Here is a 19664-nt window from a genome sequence, read left to right on the forward strand (position 1 = left end):
ATTCGATATATTGGTGCCAAATTTTGAAGTACTGTTTAACGATGTGTACGAAAACTGAAATGTTTAAATTAGTTTTCAAATTTTTGAAAATTTAAATCTTACCTTGTTTTAGAAGTACTGTTTAACAATGTGGGTCCAAACTGAAAACTTTCTGGTTACAACAATCTACAGCTTATTAATTTCTTAAATTTAATTATATCTCATTCTTTTTCCTGAATAAATTTTAGTGTTTATTTGTAAATCAACATTAAGGAAAATGAGACTTATAAATTTTTCTAGTACTTATTAATAACAGTTGTCTGAAATTCTTAACAAAAAAAATTTTTGGTAACAAATTTTTTATGAAAGAACGATCCCTGAATTGTAAAATTTTTAAATTTTATTTTTTATTTCTTACAAAAAAATAACTTGTAGGGTTTGCTTATCTACATTCAAAGTAAAAGTAGATCTACATAATTTTTCTAAAATTTATCAAAAGCAGCCACCTCAAATTCAAAATTTAAACAGCTTTTGGTTGCTATATCTTTTATATCACAACGTTCCCTGAATTGTAAAAATTTTAAATTTAAGTACAATTTATTTCTTATAAGAAAATTAATTGTAAGGTTTACCTATAAGTCAACATTATAAGGAAAACTAGATCAATAAATTTTACAAGCATTTATCAAAAACGATAAACAAAAAAACTTTTTTGGTGACGATCTTTTGAACAACAATAACAAGAAAAGTACATAAAAATTAACTGTGCAAGGTTTTGTGCAAAAATTAACTGTACAAAATTTATACAAGAAAAAATTAACTTTAGGAATTGCTTATAAATTGCCATCAGCGAAAAGTTATTGATAGATAAATTATTGATAGAAAAGATACAATGAGTTTTTAAAAGCATTATTTAATGCAACAACAACTTGTGATGTGTAAAATTTTTAACTTTAATAGTGGTTTACTTCTAATAAAAAATCAACTATAGGGTTTGCTTATAAATCAGCATAAAGGAAAAGTAGCTCTATAAATCTTACCTAGTATTTATCAAAAACAGCTACCGGAAATTTTGAAGTAAAGCACTTTTAGGTAACAATCTTTTGCACGACAACTAAGTTTTCAAATTTATTTATCGTTAATTTCTTAGAAAAATTTAACTGTCGAGTTTGTGTAGAAATTAGCATAAGTGTAAACTAATTGAAATAGTTAAATATCTATGCCAGTTATTATCAAAAACAGCTCCCTTAAATTCAAAACAAAAACACTTTTTGGTATTAATCATTTGTACAACAATAAAGTTTTTAAATTTAATTGTGGTTAATTATTTAGAAAAATGTAATCGTCTAGCTGGTGTATAAATTGATATAGGGGTAGAGTACTTGCAATAGCTCTAGCTACAAATCATTCCCAGCAGAGCCTGATCTAGAAATTAAGGACCTTAGGCACAAAACTGACGGGGGGGCTCAGTTTGTTACTTTAAACGAAATTTACCTACAAGTTACCTATTGTTTAATTATGGAGTGGTTTTAAATTGTTTATAACATAGGTAAATTACGATATAATAGTAAATTTGAGCTTATGAATTCGAGCTTATTATTTATTTCAATCTTTGTTTACTCATAATTCTAATACACAAGGAAAAGCACAAAAATAAATTATTTATAACATTTAAAGGGTCTCCAGAAATGAGGGAGCCTTATTAGGCCTGGGCCCCGCAGGCCTAATAAGGCTCCCTCATTTCTGGCACTTATGATAAATCATGCACTGTTTCCTAGTTATCAAAAACAGCTCCCTTGAATTGTAAACAAAAACACTTTTTTTTATATATATACACCAATGGTATGTCTTGTGTAAGATTTTTAAATTTAATTGGGATTTATTTCTAATGAAAAATAAATTGCAGTGCTTGTCTATAAATCAACATTAGGGAAAAGTACATCTAAAATTCTTCCTGAAACAAAAGCAGCTACCTGAAATTCGAAACAAATGAATACTGCAGCAAAATTTTCGAAAGAAATCATTAAAACGGAAAAATGTTATATACAAGGAAGGAAAAAAAGAACGATTTTAAGGAGCATTCTTTTGAAGGTGGAGCTTTAGTGATGCCAATAAAGAGATGATTTTTTAGCTCATTTTGAAGTTTAGCTCTGAAACGTCAAGGCCATGGAACCTAGTAATAAGGCCTACCTGTAGAGGGACTGGCCGTAAGAACAGGTGCGCCGCGGTTTTTACATTCGAGACAGTAGCAGTCATTAAAAAGTTTCCCGCTATTTGAGGGCCCCTGCAAAGTGTCGAACTTCTTTGATGTTTTTCTTTTTCTGGCCCTCCGACGTGTTACGCTCCAGCAATTCTGAACTTCCCTGATATCCCCTCGGCAACTTCGTGATGTTTTGTTTTTGCAAAAGATAATTTTTATTTTTGTTAATTTGGTGGTTTTCTCTTAGCACAAGTAAGTATTTTTTTTCCTTAAAATAATTTCGCATAATGTAAGCTTGTTTGTTAACGAAATATGTACGTAAATAATTAAGCATAATTTCATTCACTCGAAATAGAATAATTACGTCTGCGTCAGTTTCTTTTGTGTAATTTTGATTTGAGTAAAAAAGAACTTTTTACATAAACACAGTTTAACACCTCTAAAAAATCTAACTATTTTTAAAAATCTGATAATGAAGGAATTTTGAAACATATTTGTACATATTAAGTGTAATTTAATTAACTCAAAATAAGAACAATTGTGGTTGCATCACTTTTTTTTCGTGTAATTTTGATTTAACACAAAAAGAACTTTTCACATAAAATAGTTTAATAATTCCAACTAATCTAACTACTCATAAAAATATAATATGTCTCGTTTTTTCATTATTGTCGGTTCATTTTTATAAATGATAGGATTCAGTTTTTCCACATTAATTTCCATATTTTTCTGATTGTCATCAGCATAAAATTAGTGAAAGTGATAAAGGTATTAATTTCTTGCAAAATATTTTTATATCCTAAATTAAATTAATGCATGTAATATTTATTTTACTTATTTTACTCAGCTTTTATTACGTGTTTGATTTTGAATTGCTTCTAATTTAAAAGTATAAAACTAAAAGAGTCGTTTCTTTATTATAACGTCATTCTATGATATCACTTTATTACGCAACATTTTTCGGTAAATTTATGTAAGTGAATAATTTTAAATTCAGCAGGAAAAACTATTTATGCTAAGAAATAATTGTCGGGGGCAATTATTGTAAAGCAATAATCGGGGTTGGTGAACAGCAGTGAACAAAGGACTTAGCCCCCCCCCCCAGTTATATATATATGTATTATAAATTGATGAAAAACAGCACGAGTTTCTTGCAAGCAATACGATGTTTCTGCAAGTTGTGCTCTTATTTCGAAAATTTCCAGAAACTTTTAAGTACTCATAAGGAAATAATCTAATTTTATGTGTTTTATGATATAATTGATCAAGTTTTCGAGAACACGCTACACAAGTACGTCTAGAAATGTATACAATTATTTTCCAAGATCAAGTCTTTTACCGCGTTTTTATTAACTAGCTAAGTTGAATGTAAATTTTGGAATCGAAATTTCTACCTCTTTTTAAACTAGCTTGAGTACTCTAATATCTGCTCTAGCTCTATACTGTATGACAATGTAAATTTAATTAGTTATCAGACCATTACAAGCAGAGTTAATTAATGAAACAAGCAAAACTTATCATCAATCGAAATTTCAACTTTTTTCTGCTTTATAAAAACTAACAGACACAAAACTAAAAAAAGATAGTAATAAAAGAAAAATCTTGAAAAATTACGTTTCCCAAGTAGATGAAAAAATACAAATGATTTTGTTTTGTTAGATATAAAGCTAAAAACATAGATAAAATAATTTTTGTCATAAACCATGTAACCTTGTAGTTGCCATTGTTTCCCCCACGTCAAATGAAAATCATATGCCTTATATTTTTCGTTTTAGGTTTGACAAAAATAAAAAGATTTCTTACTTGAAAAAAATAAATTTCAAGATTTTAATTTAACTTTGTAATTTTATTTCAAATTGAACAATAAAAATAGAAGCTTGTAATTTCTAAGAATTTTTAATCAATATCCAAAATAAAATCCGAAAAAAATGCCATTTTTTTTAAAGCTGTAGAAGCGTGACATTTTTTCTGGATATTAAGTGCCCTACTTTGTTCACGAAAAAGCTGTATTAACGTCAAATATGACGTTATAATTATGGCTAATTTATGCTGCCTGCTGTAGTCAGGCATTTTCTTTTTCTTTTGGTATGTTCTGATCTAAATTCCCTTCACTTTGTTTTCCTAATTTTCTCAATAGATTCAATATTTTCCATTCCATATGTACTTTGCCAATTCCCCTACGTACTGTTAAAAACTGCAATATTTAAAACATATATGTATAGTTCACTGTCAAAAATATTCGTCAGTGTTATCCCATAATATTGTTTAAATTTGCTTAAAATTTATGCTGTTGTTTCTAATGACACTTGGTCAAGCCAAGACGTGCCTTTTGTTCGACAAAAGAGCACTGCAACTGCAAGGGTGAAAATATGTCTTTTCTCAGTAGAAATTTAATATGGAGCTAAGTGGAATCATATTATTGTATTTCTTAAACTTGATGACAAGTTACATGGTTCAACTTGGATGGAAGCATGGTTGAATTTAATACTTTTTTAAATTTACAACAAATTTATACCGTATGAACTTTCAACTTACTGATTACTAATTATTAATTTTTTTAATCGTATGCCTGTTTAGGCAGTGGGGGTGCGATTGTTCCTGTTTTTCAGTCTATGGCCAGCAATTCGACTTCTGTCACGCCATTCACACAACCACAACCCGTTTATAGGGCGGGTCACATTCTCACACAAAGGAGAAAGGACATAGAACACAGAGAGAGGGAGAAAAAGAAACATCCATGCCTTGCCCGGGATTCGAACCCAGGACCTTTCTGATGCAAGGACAGTTCCCTCACAGGCCGATCGGCACTGATTACTGATATAAAGTTGATTAAATTTCAACCAAATGAAGATCAGGTACACGTTCCATGAATAAAACACAAATGGGCATACTGTAGTTTCAATTCTATAAAACCTACCTAAATGTCGAAACACAAATTTTGTGTTTTTTCTGTGTATGCAGTTCCCTCATAATTCTAAGTTGGATACGGAGATACAATTCTATTTATTCTATTGAATACTTTGAAAAGTACATTTTTGTATGTTTATTAATTATAGCATGTCACCGGTGTTAAAATGAAATGAAAAAGAATTTAAAATAATCGGAGCGTTAATCTGTACATAATAAATATACTTTCAAGTTCCTAGATGATTAATTAAAAGTCTAGGTTGGATGGTGAGTTTATTAAATAGTTGCTTAACCAATTTATCTAACAAGTAATGAATGACTTCTGAAATCTCAATCCGTACAGAGAATAGGATAGTCAAATTAAAGTGCGTTTATATCTTTTCTTTTATAGTGTTACAAAAGTTGTTGAAAACAACCTTTTTTTTTTAACCTACATTTACAACTCCTTGAAAAGGAAAGTAATCAGTTTCTCACGAATTTTTATCTGCCTTGTTTACGAACAAAAATTGTGAAGTTTGTAACAAATTTCTTGTTAACAATTAAAGAAAAAATAACATTTTTTGTATTAACTTAAATGTAGAATTGTTGAACAAATTTTTCTCTTGTAGAAGAAAGCTTTACAATCAGAAACATTGTTAGAATTAAGTATAAAGTATAGTTGTAAATTAGAATATAATTAAAATCCTTGTTTTCAAAAATTAATCAAACATCCAAAAATATTATAGCATTTGTAGACTGAAGTTTTAATCCAAAAATTTTTTAACTTTATATATTTCGTGAATTTTTGAAAAATCCTCCTAACTGCCGTTTTTTTTTTTTTTTTTTTTTTTTTTTTTTTTAAATGTTTTATAAACTCTTTACCATTTATAGCTGGGATATACTAATATTGACAGCAGCTCTGATAGACTATAAAATTATTTAACTTGAAAAAAAGTTGATATATTTCGCGATTTTTTGTAAAATTTTCCGGGCTGCTGTGCTTTAAAAAAAGTTTCATAACCTCTTTCGCACTGCTTTGTTGTTATAGAAGGGATAGACTAAATTTGAGGGTCGACAAATTTTACCATTACAAATTTCTTTATAATAGAAAACAAAAAGTTACTGCCGCAATTGCCGTCGTTGTTTCAAGAAATTTTTAACTACTTCGCTTCTAATGTACCCTTTTAATGCTTTCCATGTTTGCTTCTAATGTATAATGCTTCCTAAATTCTATTCGATGAAACAATAGGAAGTTATGCACACTTATAGGGAATAAGGTTAAGAAACATCCTTGAATCAAAATGTTATTATTTCGGGTAATAATAGTTATTGAGTTATTTCATGTCAAAGTTGAAGATTTATTTTAATTTTTTTCTCTTTTTTGTGCTGTGTAATGTAATTTTGTTGAAACTATTAGCGTGGCAATGATAATTTTTTTGCAACTACAGGGTCTTATATCTATAAATGAGCAAGTCGTCTTACTTTACTTAATTTTTGAATTAGTTTTGAAATAATTAGTTTCTATTAACTGTTTTTCAGAAAAGCCGTTTCTTTCTCTCAGTAAAAATTTTTTTATTTATCGCACCATTCTTTATTTTTTTTTTATTTTCACAGTTATCTAAAATTTTTTACAGTTACCTCCTAGTAGAGAAAAGGTCTAAACACGAGTAAACATAAACAAAAAATTTGATCCTTTAGTAGTCTAAACGTTAATGAACTTGACGTCTTTCTTATTTTTTCACCACAACGCAGTTAATGTTCAATACGTCGGTCTATTAAATTGATCCGCGCTGAGGCCTTCTCTCTTCTAATGGGTGTTAGCTGAAGTCACATTTTTCTTAAATTTACTTTTTCACTGTTATAGTTTTATTTGTTTATTTTTTGTTTGTTTGAAGAGAACACGAATTTTCATGCGCATTATAATCAATTTAACGGATTTATTACAAAAACATTTCGTTTAAGAACCAAGTATATATTTAATAATGTATTCGCAATAATTCTTTCAAACAATTGTTACTTCGTCAATTTATTATAATATTTTGTACGATAATTACAGTTCTGTACTTTAAAATTTTACCTCAGCTACAAATGTTATCTATACTTAACTTCAACCTCAAATGTTACTTAAACTTTTCCGCAACCTCAAATGTTACTTATACTTTACCTCAACCTCAAATGTTACTTATACTTCACCTCAACCTCAAATTTTGGTATTAAAATACTTTTGATGCAGTGTTATACATGAATTTTTAGTTATATATTAATTGCAGTTAGCTTCTGTAAAATTATTTAAATTTTTATAAAATAAGTATTAGTATTAACTTTTAAATAGTTATTTGAGTTTTTTTACTGTTAGTTATTTTATTTGGATTCTTTCGTAACGTTATTCAATCAAGCAAAAATTAATAATAGGGGGGGAATTTTTGAAGCTTCATACTCTTTAGTGTAAAAAGGAGCAAGACGTCTCCCTTTGTATGTGTTTTAAATTAGTTTTGAGGATTTTTAGACATAAAAGGAAAAACTAAGAGCAGTAAAATGCATTGTTGCTAATCATATGTTAGATAGGTTGCGCTAGAAATAATATGCTGTCAGTCTAATTTCAACAATCGGACAGTGATTTCTTCTTTAAGATATAACTAAACTAACTCAGTGGCGCGACAGCCCATTAAGAGGGCCAAGGCCGACTGTGCCCATCTCAGTTTTCTTGACCTTGGGCTCTGGGGTGCAGGAGCATATGTTCCGGTCAGGTGGTCTCTTTAAGATATCCTTCTCTTTATTTCAATCCATACTTAAATTGTTGAATTTTCAGATAATTTGAAATGTAGCCAAAAAATATATTGTTATATATACCTGTATATAAACTGCTGTTTGTAGAAAATGCAACACCATGAAAGAATCATCAGAATCAAATGAAATTTAATGCAGAAACGACTTGTACTGATACAAATAAATGATGAAATTTTCAAAACAAAAGAAACAAATTAAGCGTCCGAAATCAGTATTTGGTGCAGCCACCACGCGCTGCAATAAGTGCTGCTATACGACGTGGCATGGAGTCAAACAGATGTTGAATATCTGCTTGAGGAAGAGAATTCCATATCGCTTGTATGCGCAACCAAAGTTCGTCTTTGGAAACTGCAGGACGCGGATCACGAGTGAGACGCCGACCAACCATATCCCACACGTGCTCAATAGGCGACATATCCGGCGAATAAGCAGGCCAAGGAAGAAGTTGCATGCGTTGTGCTGAACAGAAGTCTCTAACAGTCCGCGCAACATGTGGGCGTGCATTATCCTGCTGAAAGATAGCTCCAGGGATGCCTTGAAGGAAAGGAACGACTTCGGGCTGTAGCACTTCACGGACGTATCTGTTGCTATTGAGATTACCCTCAATTCGTATCAAATTGGATCGTCCATGATACGAAATCGCACCCCAGACCATAACTCCGGGTGTTCGACCACTATGTCGTTCAATAATACACTCAGGAAGGCAGCGTTGACCGGCATAACGTCTAACACGAACACGGCCATCATGGGTCCACAAATTGAAGCGTGATTCATCTGAAAAGACAACTTGGTGCCAATCAGCTCGCCAGTCTCTGTGCTCAAGAGCCCACTGCCGACGCAGCCGTCGATGATCCGCCGTGAGGGGAATCCTGTATAATGGCACCCTTGCACGCAATCCACGGCGCAGCAGACGACGACGAATTGACGAAGCCAACAATTGTACACCTGTAGCAATAGACCAATGTGCTGCCAGCTGCCTGGAGGAAGCTGTGCGATCATTCACCGCCATGCGGAGCAGGTGTCGATCATCGCGCTCTGACGTCACCTTCTGTCGTCCAGTGCCTGTTTTTCGAGTTGTTCGGTGCTCGTCGGTCCACTGCCTCCAAACTCGCATCACTGTGGAACTGTTCCGCTGCATACGAGCTGCTATTGCGCGATAGGAAAATCCTCCTTCTCGAAGGCCGATTATCCTCCCTCGTTCAAACTCCGTAAGTTGCTTGAATTTCTTATTCTTCCGTCGTGGAGGCATACTCAGGTCTCACTAAACGTTTGCCACTAACAAATAATCATAGACTATTTTCAACGTCCCGCTACAGCACTTTATTTATACGCTTTCAGCATCAATTCAGAGGGCGCTGCGCGCGCCACGCACGCGCGATGGCTCTGAAACTTTATTAATTTGCATAATATCCTATAATTGACATTTGCTGCGAATTTCATTTGATTCTGATGATTCCTTCATGGTGTTGCATTTTCTACAAACAGCAGTTTACATTTGAAATGTATCTTAACACTAGATTGCCTAAGGAAGTCATTTTGACTGCTTTTAATTTAAATTAGAAAAACAGTAATGTATATAATGACACAATTTCTTAGAATTTTGTACAACACATAATTTTTTTACGGTTAATATTTACTAATAACCTGTTATATAACTGTAAATAATATGAAAAATATTAAAAATTAATTTTAAACAAATTTCTTTACACATTATTTATTCTTTTACAATCCAGTCATTTAGACTGCTTTTGGGCAATATAGGTATATACAAAGTTTCCGTCTTTCTAGTGTTAATGCCGTTAGCAAGGGAATCAGCATTCATGTGATGAATGAAACAAGATTCCAGATCATCAAGATGAGCTGATGTTTCTGGGGTGGGAAAAGTTTTGGCAATGTCAAAACTGTAGCCAATGAAATTTTTTGATCAAGTTATATCGTAAGTTAGTTGCATCAAAAGGCTCAATAGACAAACAGTTTTATTCAACAGTTATTAAGAAGTTAATTTATTTTGATAATTTAAGCCTTTTTTTATTTAAAAAATATATATATTTTCTAGATCCTGCCACTAATACACTGTTAGAAATTTCTCCGAAAAAATAATCAGATAACAATTTATTTCATTGTTATTAAACTATATTCAAACAAAACAGTGAAAAATAACCATAAATAAGATGGTATTCAAACTGTTAACTGTGGTTAAAAAAAAAGTTAACTGCTTTTACCCAATACGGTTAAGCAACCAGAATTTTATCGCACCAACTAGGCCCACCTATTGAACCTACTTAGTTACTATTGCAGCCTTCTGCATATTATAGCCTAAAGGTCTAATCTGTCAATCTCATAACTGACAGGAAGAGGGTTCAAGTCCCAGTGTTGACACCATAATATTTCCTCCATTCTCTACAACACATGAAGAGTTTAGAGTGCCCTGCGCTCTCAACCCCAATGCCTTTTACCTAAACAAAAGCCTAGCTCCAAAATCCCGTTAAGTTTCTTTTTTAACAGTTTTGAAAAAATGCTTGTTGTAAATGATTAAAAATCCATGTAGTTTTGTATTCATGGTTTTTTTTAATCCTACTAGGTTGTAAGCGGTTTCTAAACCGTAAAGGGGGAAAATGTTCTTTACCGTAAACTTTACGGTTAATTGGATAGACAAAATGCTGCTGATTATTTCGTAATTTTGCAATAAAAATTCTTTTTGCTAAATTTTAAAACAAATTCTATTAAAATTGAATTTCTATAGTATCATCTGAATTTAATATCTTAAGAGACCTGTGGGCAACTGTTAAAAAGTTTTTGCCAAATAAGGAAATCGAAACATTCATTTTTATGTCAAGCCTTGATACTTGTCTTCACAATTACAACTATCATTAAAATTACTTATGCAATGAAAAGAAACTTATTTAAAAAATGTAGTGAATGTATTCTCTTTGAACTGAAATTTCCTCAAACTGTTTTACTTTGTTAAGACAAGAAAAGCTATTTAGCTAAATGGTGTAGGAAAAAAGATTTACGAACGGCGAACTTTTTAATCTCATTCTAAACAGGTTACTTTGTAATAGCACCTAAATCGTTTTATTAAAATAAAAAGTAATATAACGAGATACATGAAAGCATTTTAATCTAAAACCTTCTTTTCTCAACCTACTTTAACAAAACAACGTACAATGCAACGAAAAAGAAAAATCGTGAAGTCTTCCAGCAAAACTTCCGCTTTTATTTTTCATACATGGAATCAAAATTCCGATTAAATAATTGAAATAAATTGTCTATTTCCTCTCATCCCATTTTCCCTGGTTCTATGAAGGAATAAAAGTTTCATTTAGTCACGAATTTACGAACTTGCCCTTATTCTTGGTTGATGTAACTGGTTTTCATTTCATTTTATATTCTTGATTATTTTCTGCTTCATTGGGTGTGTGAACTACCCAAATTATTTCAAATATGTTATAAAAATTGCACTGTTATGTAATATTATACAGTATATCAGAGTTTATTGTCCAAAAAACATGTCAATGCTGTTTATTTGATGTCAAACAATTTCAAAACTATTATGTTGTACTTATTTCATTGGGGAAAAAGCAAAATCACAACAATTTATGTCGGAGAGCGAAGAAAGTTTGGAACATAGGTGCCACATTTCAATACAATTTATGTCAATTATGTAAAAGAAAAAAAAAATTATATCCCGGGCAACCTTTAGAACTTCATTGGTTGTTCTAATTACTGATGTACATTTGAATAAATTTGCTGATTGAAAAGATGCTTTTTGTACTTTATCGGGTGTTTTTGATGGTATCGGGTATTCAGCTACCATTTGAGCAAATTTACTGATTTAAAAGTTTAGTGTTTGAAGCTAATTAGTTGTATTTTCATTTGCTTATCAATTGTATAATAGAATAATATGCTTACTCACTAATTAGTTGCGTAATAGTTTAACATAATGCTTACTCACGAATAAATTGTTTAATAGTTTAATATAATGCTTTCTTACTAATCAGTTGTATAATAGTATAAGATAATGCTTACACACTAATTGGTTGTAGAATAGTATATTATAATGCTAACTCACTAATCAGTTGTAACACAACATATTATAATGCTTACTCACTAATCAGATGTTTAATAGTATAACATAATGCTTAATCACTAACCATTTGTATAATAGTATAATATAATGCTTAATCACTAATCAGTTTTTTAATAGCATAATGTAATGCTTATTCCCTAATCAGCTGTATAATAGTATTTATAGTCTTTGAATAAGTTTACTATGTAAAAGAGTATTTTTTGTTTGAACCTAAATGTTTGTACTTACTAATGATACACATTTGAACTCGTTACTAGACGGGTCGTTTTGAATAAATTTTCTCGTAAAAAAGTAGCGTAAATAGCAACCAAACCTTAAGAATGCCATTTCAGCTCCCACGTAAAAAACTGATTTTAAAAAAAACTATTTACTTATTAATGCAATAAATAAAAATACCGGACATGACGTCTGCATTTGTGCATTAAATTAATTAATTCAAAGAGCCAGTGTTCTTCCTATTCAACTCGTCATTAATAAAGACTAGAAGAAAAAAAATATTACTAGACGGCAGCCTTTTTGAATGATAATAAAATTATTTCATAAAACTGAATAAGGAAGTATTATTTCTTGTTAATAAATTAATGTTATAAGATTTTCAACTGATTTAAGATATTATAAAAAATAAAATTGTAATTAAAAAACAAATTTTTGCTAGATGGAAGATTTTCAATGATAATAAAATTATTATATTATTACTGAATAAGGAAGCATAACCATTATTTTTTGTTAATAAATTAGTATTACAGGATCTTCAATTGATCCCAGCCAAAATGATGATATTTAATATTAAATACATGATTTTTTTTTTCAATTCAATAATAAACTCAAATATTATACCAATAGGTTTTATTATTTTTATAGCTATGCACTATTGCGAACATTTTTCAATTATTTAGAGAAGAGAATTATTTAAAGAATTAATATTCATATCATTAACATGTTATGCGTCCTGCTTTTTTTAGTCAACTAGCATTTTCCGAATAATTATTTATATAAATACTAGTATTTATTCTGACAAACATAAATCAAAAGATCATGGAAAACTCCTGATTAATTTTTAATTCAATGGATTTTCTACTATTTTAAAATATTCATGTCGCCATTGTCGCAGTCATTTAAGAAGAAAACCGAAAATGTGAATTTGAAAATTCTATTGTTTAAGAAGAAAATGTGAAAATTTGAGTATTTTAACCGAAGATTAAAATTCTTGCAAAATTACTTTACTTGATAATGGAATTTCAGGTTTTAAAAAAAATCCAGTAATGAAATTAAAATGTACATTATTAAAGCTATTCTTTTTTCGATTTTTCCGCTCGTGTGGTAGCATAATTTACCAAAAATTCTGGTCTTCCTTTGAAAACCAGAATTTTATAGCTCTTATTAACACACATTTAGTAAAAATACAAAGCTGAAAAGTATATTTAGCAGCATAAATGGTTTTTGTGCCATGCTCTAAGGCAGCGGTTCCCAATTATTTTCAGCTACGGAACCCTAAATAATCAGCCTTCTTTTGGTGAAACCCTGGCTGATAAATAAAGTTTATTTCAATAATTGTGATCATTTTAACCTAAAAATAACTATTTTTTAACTATTTTTTAAATATTTAATTAGAGGAATGAATATGTTTCATCGTTTTATCATTTAGAATCCTAAATGATGTCTTACGTCCGGCAAAATTTGCAGTTTTGTGCTATATCTAGTCTAGTTGTGAATTTGTTTTTGATGAATATACATAAGCCGAAAAATGAATAAAATAAGCTGAGTTATGGTTGATTTCGAAATGGAAACGTAGAGCCGCGATAACTCAAGGGATAGAGCGTTCAGTTTCCATTGAGGTGAACCGGGTTCGAATCCCAGCGTTAGCTGGTCGATCCGAACTCCGCATCCGGCTGGTAAAGATCCCAGTGCTGACATAAAATATCCTCAGTGGTAGACGGATCATGGGTTAGCGTCCCCTTGTCGTTAGGCTAACCAGGAGGTTTTCCTCTCCATGTAATGCATTTGCGGGTTCCACAAAGACAAATTTGTCACAATACTTGATCCAGGAGTTCCCTTGTATTCTGGATTGGGTTCAAAATGACAAGGCTACGGAGTTGAACATTAGTTGTCGTAAATCCAAAAAATTGGGTCGACTGTTCAACGACGATTATAAAATAAAAATTTAAAAGAACTGCTATAAACGTTGAAAAGAGCCATTAAGGTAATCACTAAAGAATTTACTTACTTTATTTTGATTTGAAAAGCACGATAGAAAATACTAATGCAATATTTTATAAAATTTTAATCTTTTTATTATTTTTTCAGCGTATTGTAATAGAAATATTATATTTTCTTCTCAAAAATTGTATTTCATTGGTATTTTACTTGAATTATTTTGATAAAGGCAACCAAAAAATTTAATAAATAATGAATAGTTGAATATAAATATAATCAGAGGTTTCAAAACTCATTGCTGGTTATAAAAAGTATTAATTCACGGAACCTCTTAAACTCTTCGACGGAACCCCAGGGTTAGTGAGAAAACCATTAGGGAGCAGCTGCTCTAAGGTATCATGATAAAATTCGCTTAGATAAAATAATAATTTATTTTAAAAAAAATTTCTACAAATTTTTAATTCCTTATGTTATTGTTTTAACTTTTTTATTCTAATTGATTCAGTTTTTTTTAAAAATTGAAATACTAAAATTTTTAAACGAAATTCTTCTTATACTATAATGTGAAGGAAATGTAATGCTTATTTTTAATTTATTTAATCAAAACTGGTTTCAGAACTCTTTTATTTCTGCCAAAATAGCTAATATTTGTGCTATAGACAGAACGATTGCATCACATCTTCTTTAGCGCCTTTTCGTTACAACTTGGTATAATTTATCTTTCACTTTTTTTTATATTCATTCCTAATTCTTCTTAATATTTGCATTTGCTCCCATTTACAGCTTTTATAGTTTATTTCACTTGATTTTAACTTTTTTAGATTGAAATACTAAAAGTTATCAGCAAAACTTACATTGCAATAGAGGAAAGCTTAATAATGTTTATTTTTTCGAAAAATAACTTCATCACTCTTTATTTCCATTAAATCATCTAAGATTTGTGCAAAGGATACAATGAAGCATTAGGTTAGTTTATTTTTTTTATTTTTTTTACATCAATGAATTTCTCAACACTTTATATATTAACTTTAAATATAAACATTTTAATATACAAAATTCTTCTAATACATACAGAGAAATATGCTACCGTGAATGACCAAAATCTAGAGAATGTCGACTTCACCGGTGAATGTCAACATTCATATAGTCGCTTTGAGAAATGTCCGAAATATTTGTTACATAAAATTTGATATTAATTTATTCTTTGATAGAATTATATTTGTTTGATATTTTAATATCTGCTGAGGATATATTAGGAGAAACATCAGTGTTCGGAGTACCGATTAAATGCATTCCGGGCAGTGGCACCGAACCTTAAAAAACATTGATGTAGGGCAGAGGTGGCGAACCTTTATACACCAACGTGCCATTTTTTCTAAAAAATTGTTTAATGAGGTCATAGACGTGCCGTCAAATAATTTTGCCTCCGTGATTATTGAGAAAATAATACTACTAAATACTATCAACTTAAAACTCTTTATTTACATTGAAAATAAATACATTGTGCCATGTGTCAGTTATACTCGTGAAGTAACATCAGTGTGATTTCTATTGTTGCTGATTAGATGACAAATAACTTATATTAGGTTGTAAGATGTTAGTTTAAGCAGGACTGTTAATTTTTTTTACTAGTTATTTATTGTTAGCTTGTTTTTTATCGTTATTAATTGCTTTTTTAGCATTAATTGTTAATTTTTTTATTAATAATTGTTTATTATTTTGTTTTGTTTTTGTGAATTTTAATTTAATTGTTACATATGCCTCATAGTGTAATAACATTTGTGTAATAACAATTCATAGTGTAATTACTATTGTGATCGGTGGCGTGCCCAAAATATTGTGTCTCGTGCCATAAATGGCACGCGTGCTATTGGTTCGCCATCCCTGATGTAGGGCATACCGGCCAAATGTATACCGGGCAGTGTCACTTAACTAGACCTAGTATATATTTTGGACATTTACCAAAGCGATCATGAGATTGTTGACATTCTCCTGCCTGTGGATGTCAACATCATTTACAGTGAAATACATGCATATATATTATATATATTATATATATATATATCTAATATCAGGGCAACAACCCCGATATTTGGGTAGATTATTCGTCAAAATAACAGGAATAATGAGGCCATATTCTGCATAATCTCTTTTATTTACTAAACAGAAGTCTCACAGCCCCTCTCCCAGCTGGAGGGGGGGATGACGCAGTTACAGTCAAATCTTATCTTAATTATCAGGTGATACTATACAGCTTTATTGTTTTGACGCGGCCAAAACCGGTTTGCATTTGTTTACGTTCGTGTATCAATTGGTCAACATTGTAATGCAATACGTAAAAAATAAATGTAAAGTATATAAAAAAATCTCCTGAATAAACCGTTTGCATGCGTGTTTAAATATAAAAGTATTGCATACAAACTCGTGCCAAACATGTAATTATTAAAAAACTACAGTTCGTCAAATAATTTTGTCTGACTATTATAATATGCTAATGTAATACCTGATATAATAAATATTCTGCATTTATATTATATATCGTCTAATTTATCCAATCGACAAATTTATATTACATATATCGCCTAATTTAACCAATTGATACGCGAACATAAACAAGTGCAAACTGCTTTCAATCACGTAAATAAAGCTGTACAGTATCAACTGATAATTAAGATTTTACATAGAATCTTATAGTACGTCTAGTAACTATAGGACCCAGGGACTATATATATATATATATATATATATATATATATATATATATATATATATATATATATATATATATATATATATATATATATATATATATATATATATATATAATATATATATATATATATATATATATATATATATAATATATATTAATATATATTAATATATATATATATATAATATATATATATATATATATATATATATATATATATAATATATATTAATATATATATATATAATATATATATATATATATATATATATATATATATATATAATATATATATATATAATATATATATATATATATATATATATATATATATATATATATATATATATATATATATATATATATATATAATATATATATATATAATATATATATATATAATATATATATATATATATATATATATATATATATATATATATATATATATATATATATATATATATATATATATATATAATATATATATATATATATATTATAGATAAATTCTACAAAATCGAGTTCAAAGTTTTTATTTTTGCTAAAGATTAGAAAGTTGAAAATATGGCATTGAACTCTCCTCCCACTGCGGTAACGAAACCTGAACAGAAGCAGCATTCATATTCCACAACGATTCCGAATCCATTGTTATTCAAGAAGAGAAGAAAAAATACATTACAGGATGATTTCTGATCATTGGAAATATAAAAATCTAATCGAGGTATGAATGGAGAGTGAAATTGCTGGCAGGAGACTTGATTTGGCAAATTTCCCATGACTTTTTTTTAGAACAAGAGCAGGCCATGCATTCCCAATTATTACTTGAAGTGTTTATCTCCGCTGAAGTTAATGATCTTTCAGACTATTTTGAATGACTTGGTTTCTAAAACTAATCGCTTATATCTTTTTTAACTCTATTTTCAAGTCATGTTTTCTATTAATAAATATTTTTTTTCTTCTTCATGCTAAATTTGACTTTGTGATTCGTTGCCAAGGAATGTCTGCATTGTTGAGCGTTAAACGTATATATCAATTAAAGGCATAACATTGAGTAAAGTAATTCTTGTTGTCTTCTTTTTCTCTTTTTTTTACCTTGTTTATTATTTTAATATTCTATATATTAAAAACTATGAACTCTTTGAAGCAGAGGGAACACCGGTGTCCGCGTTTATATATATATATATTTTCTGACTTTCAAATTGAAAGCAAAAATATATTTTAGTTTTTTTTTAATTATAAAAAATAGTCTAATAGTTACTGAAAAACCTGTTAGATTATCGGAATTATATTTGTAATAAAATATGAAATACATAAAAAGTAGTTTTAATTTCTTTTTTCCATTCATATTGAAAAAATTATTAATATATTTGATTTCGAAATGATGAATAACTAATTCTCTTAGATCTGAGTAAATGCAAATAAGGGGAAATTTGTGAAATTATTGTTTGGAAGTGTTTGGAAGATTTTACCTTTAACGCAGAAAGGGACACCAGTGTCTCATGCTGTATTTCAGAAACATCAATTATTAAATTGCTAAATGTATTTCATTTATAAATCATTTATTTTTCCCGAAATAAGTACAAAATAATGTAAAAAGTATATTTAATAAAAATTCTTCATCAAAAGGATAAAGTGCACTCAAATATACTATAAATTACAATTCAAATTGAATTTAATTCAAACGAAAGTGCCAGAAATTGCAGTTTAGTATTGTGTTTAGTTTTAAACTGTTATTAAAAGGAGCAATTCAAAGTGATTACAATTAAAATGAAAGTGCAAATGGCCGCACTTTATCGAAATGTTTGCTTCATTAAATTGCTATTAAATCAATTAAAAAAAACTGTTTAAAGTAAATATGATTTAATCAAAAGTACAAGTAGTAATACGTTGAAAACTACCAGCATCCAAATCTCACATTAAATTAATTAAATAAAGAACACTTTTACACCGCAACGTTTGCTTCCTACTACCATATTTCCGAATAACTTGAACAATTCAAGAATTCCGAAATTCTAAAACAGAATTTTGCGGCTTCTTCATATAATAAAATAAATTTGTAAGGAGAGAGAGTCAGGGGAAAGCGGCCCAGAATAATATGTCGGGCGTACTTGGGCAAGGCCATTGAAACCAGTTTGTGAGAGACCAACAAGGCCTTTTCGGTTTTAGAGACCGGTTTCATTCGCTTTCAATGAGAAAGGAATTTTAAGATGCTTTTCCTAAGAAATGAAAGAGCGGCGGAGAAGAACCCTTTGATGTTAAATGTCTTTTGGCTTTTCACCTACCCCCACACAAAGTTTTGCTTGTTCGATTATTTGTTAGATGAACTAAAGTAAAACAGGTGTTTACGATGTCTGTAAAAGGTTTTCTTCTTTTTTTTTGTCTGCTATTCAAAGCATACGTAAGAAATATAAAATAAAAATTTAGTGATGTAAAAAAATATAGTCCGAATGTTTTGTTTCTTTTTCAAAATATTGGTATTTGTGGTTTGAAAACAACAACTTTTATTTTTTTTTATATAGATTCCATTGCTACATAATTCATACTGAGTTCATATAATAACACAATTCATGCATTAACTCATTTTGCTACACAATTCATACAGTATCTCATTTTGCTACACAATTCACATATTAACTAAATTTGCTACACAATTTATGCATTAATTAATTTAACAACATAATTCAACATTTTGCAACATGATTTATAATTTACATAAACTTTTTATTTACTTGTTTAGATTTGTTTTATTTTATTTTGAATTTTAGTTTTTTATATATAGATTCCATTGTTATATATTTCATATTGAGATCACATAATAGCGCAATTCATGCATTAACTCATTATGCTAAACA

General features: G+C 29.4%; 1 protein-coding gene across 1 annotated transcript in view; it reads left to right on the forward strand.

Annotated features, from left to right (window-relative positions):
• Window positions 1–2157: 2157 nt before the first annotated feature.
• Window positions 2158–19664, forward strand: part of LOC107445477 (uncharacterized) — a 156435-nt gene continuing 138928 nt past the window's right edge. Inside the window, exon 1 of the mRNA XM_071183067.2 lies at window positions 2158–2431. The gene's annotated coding sequence lies outside the window, so the exon portion shown is untranslated. The remainder of the gene's footprint in view (window positions 2432–19664) is intronic.

The sequence above is a fragment of the Parasteatoda tepidariorum genome, chromosome 7, assembly GCF_982258835.1.
Source record: "Parasteatoda tepidariorum strain Cologne lab strain chromosome 7, Ptep-v5.0, whole genome shotgun sequence".
Lineage (NCBI taxonomy): Eukaryota > Metazoa > Arthropoda > Arachnida > Araneae > Theridiidae > Parasteatoda > Parasteatoda tepidariorum.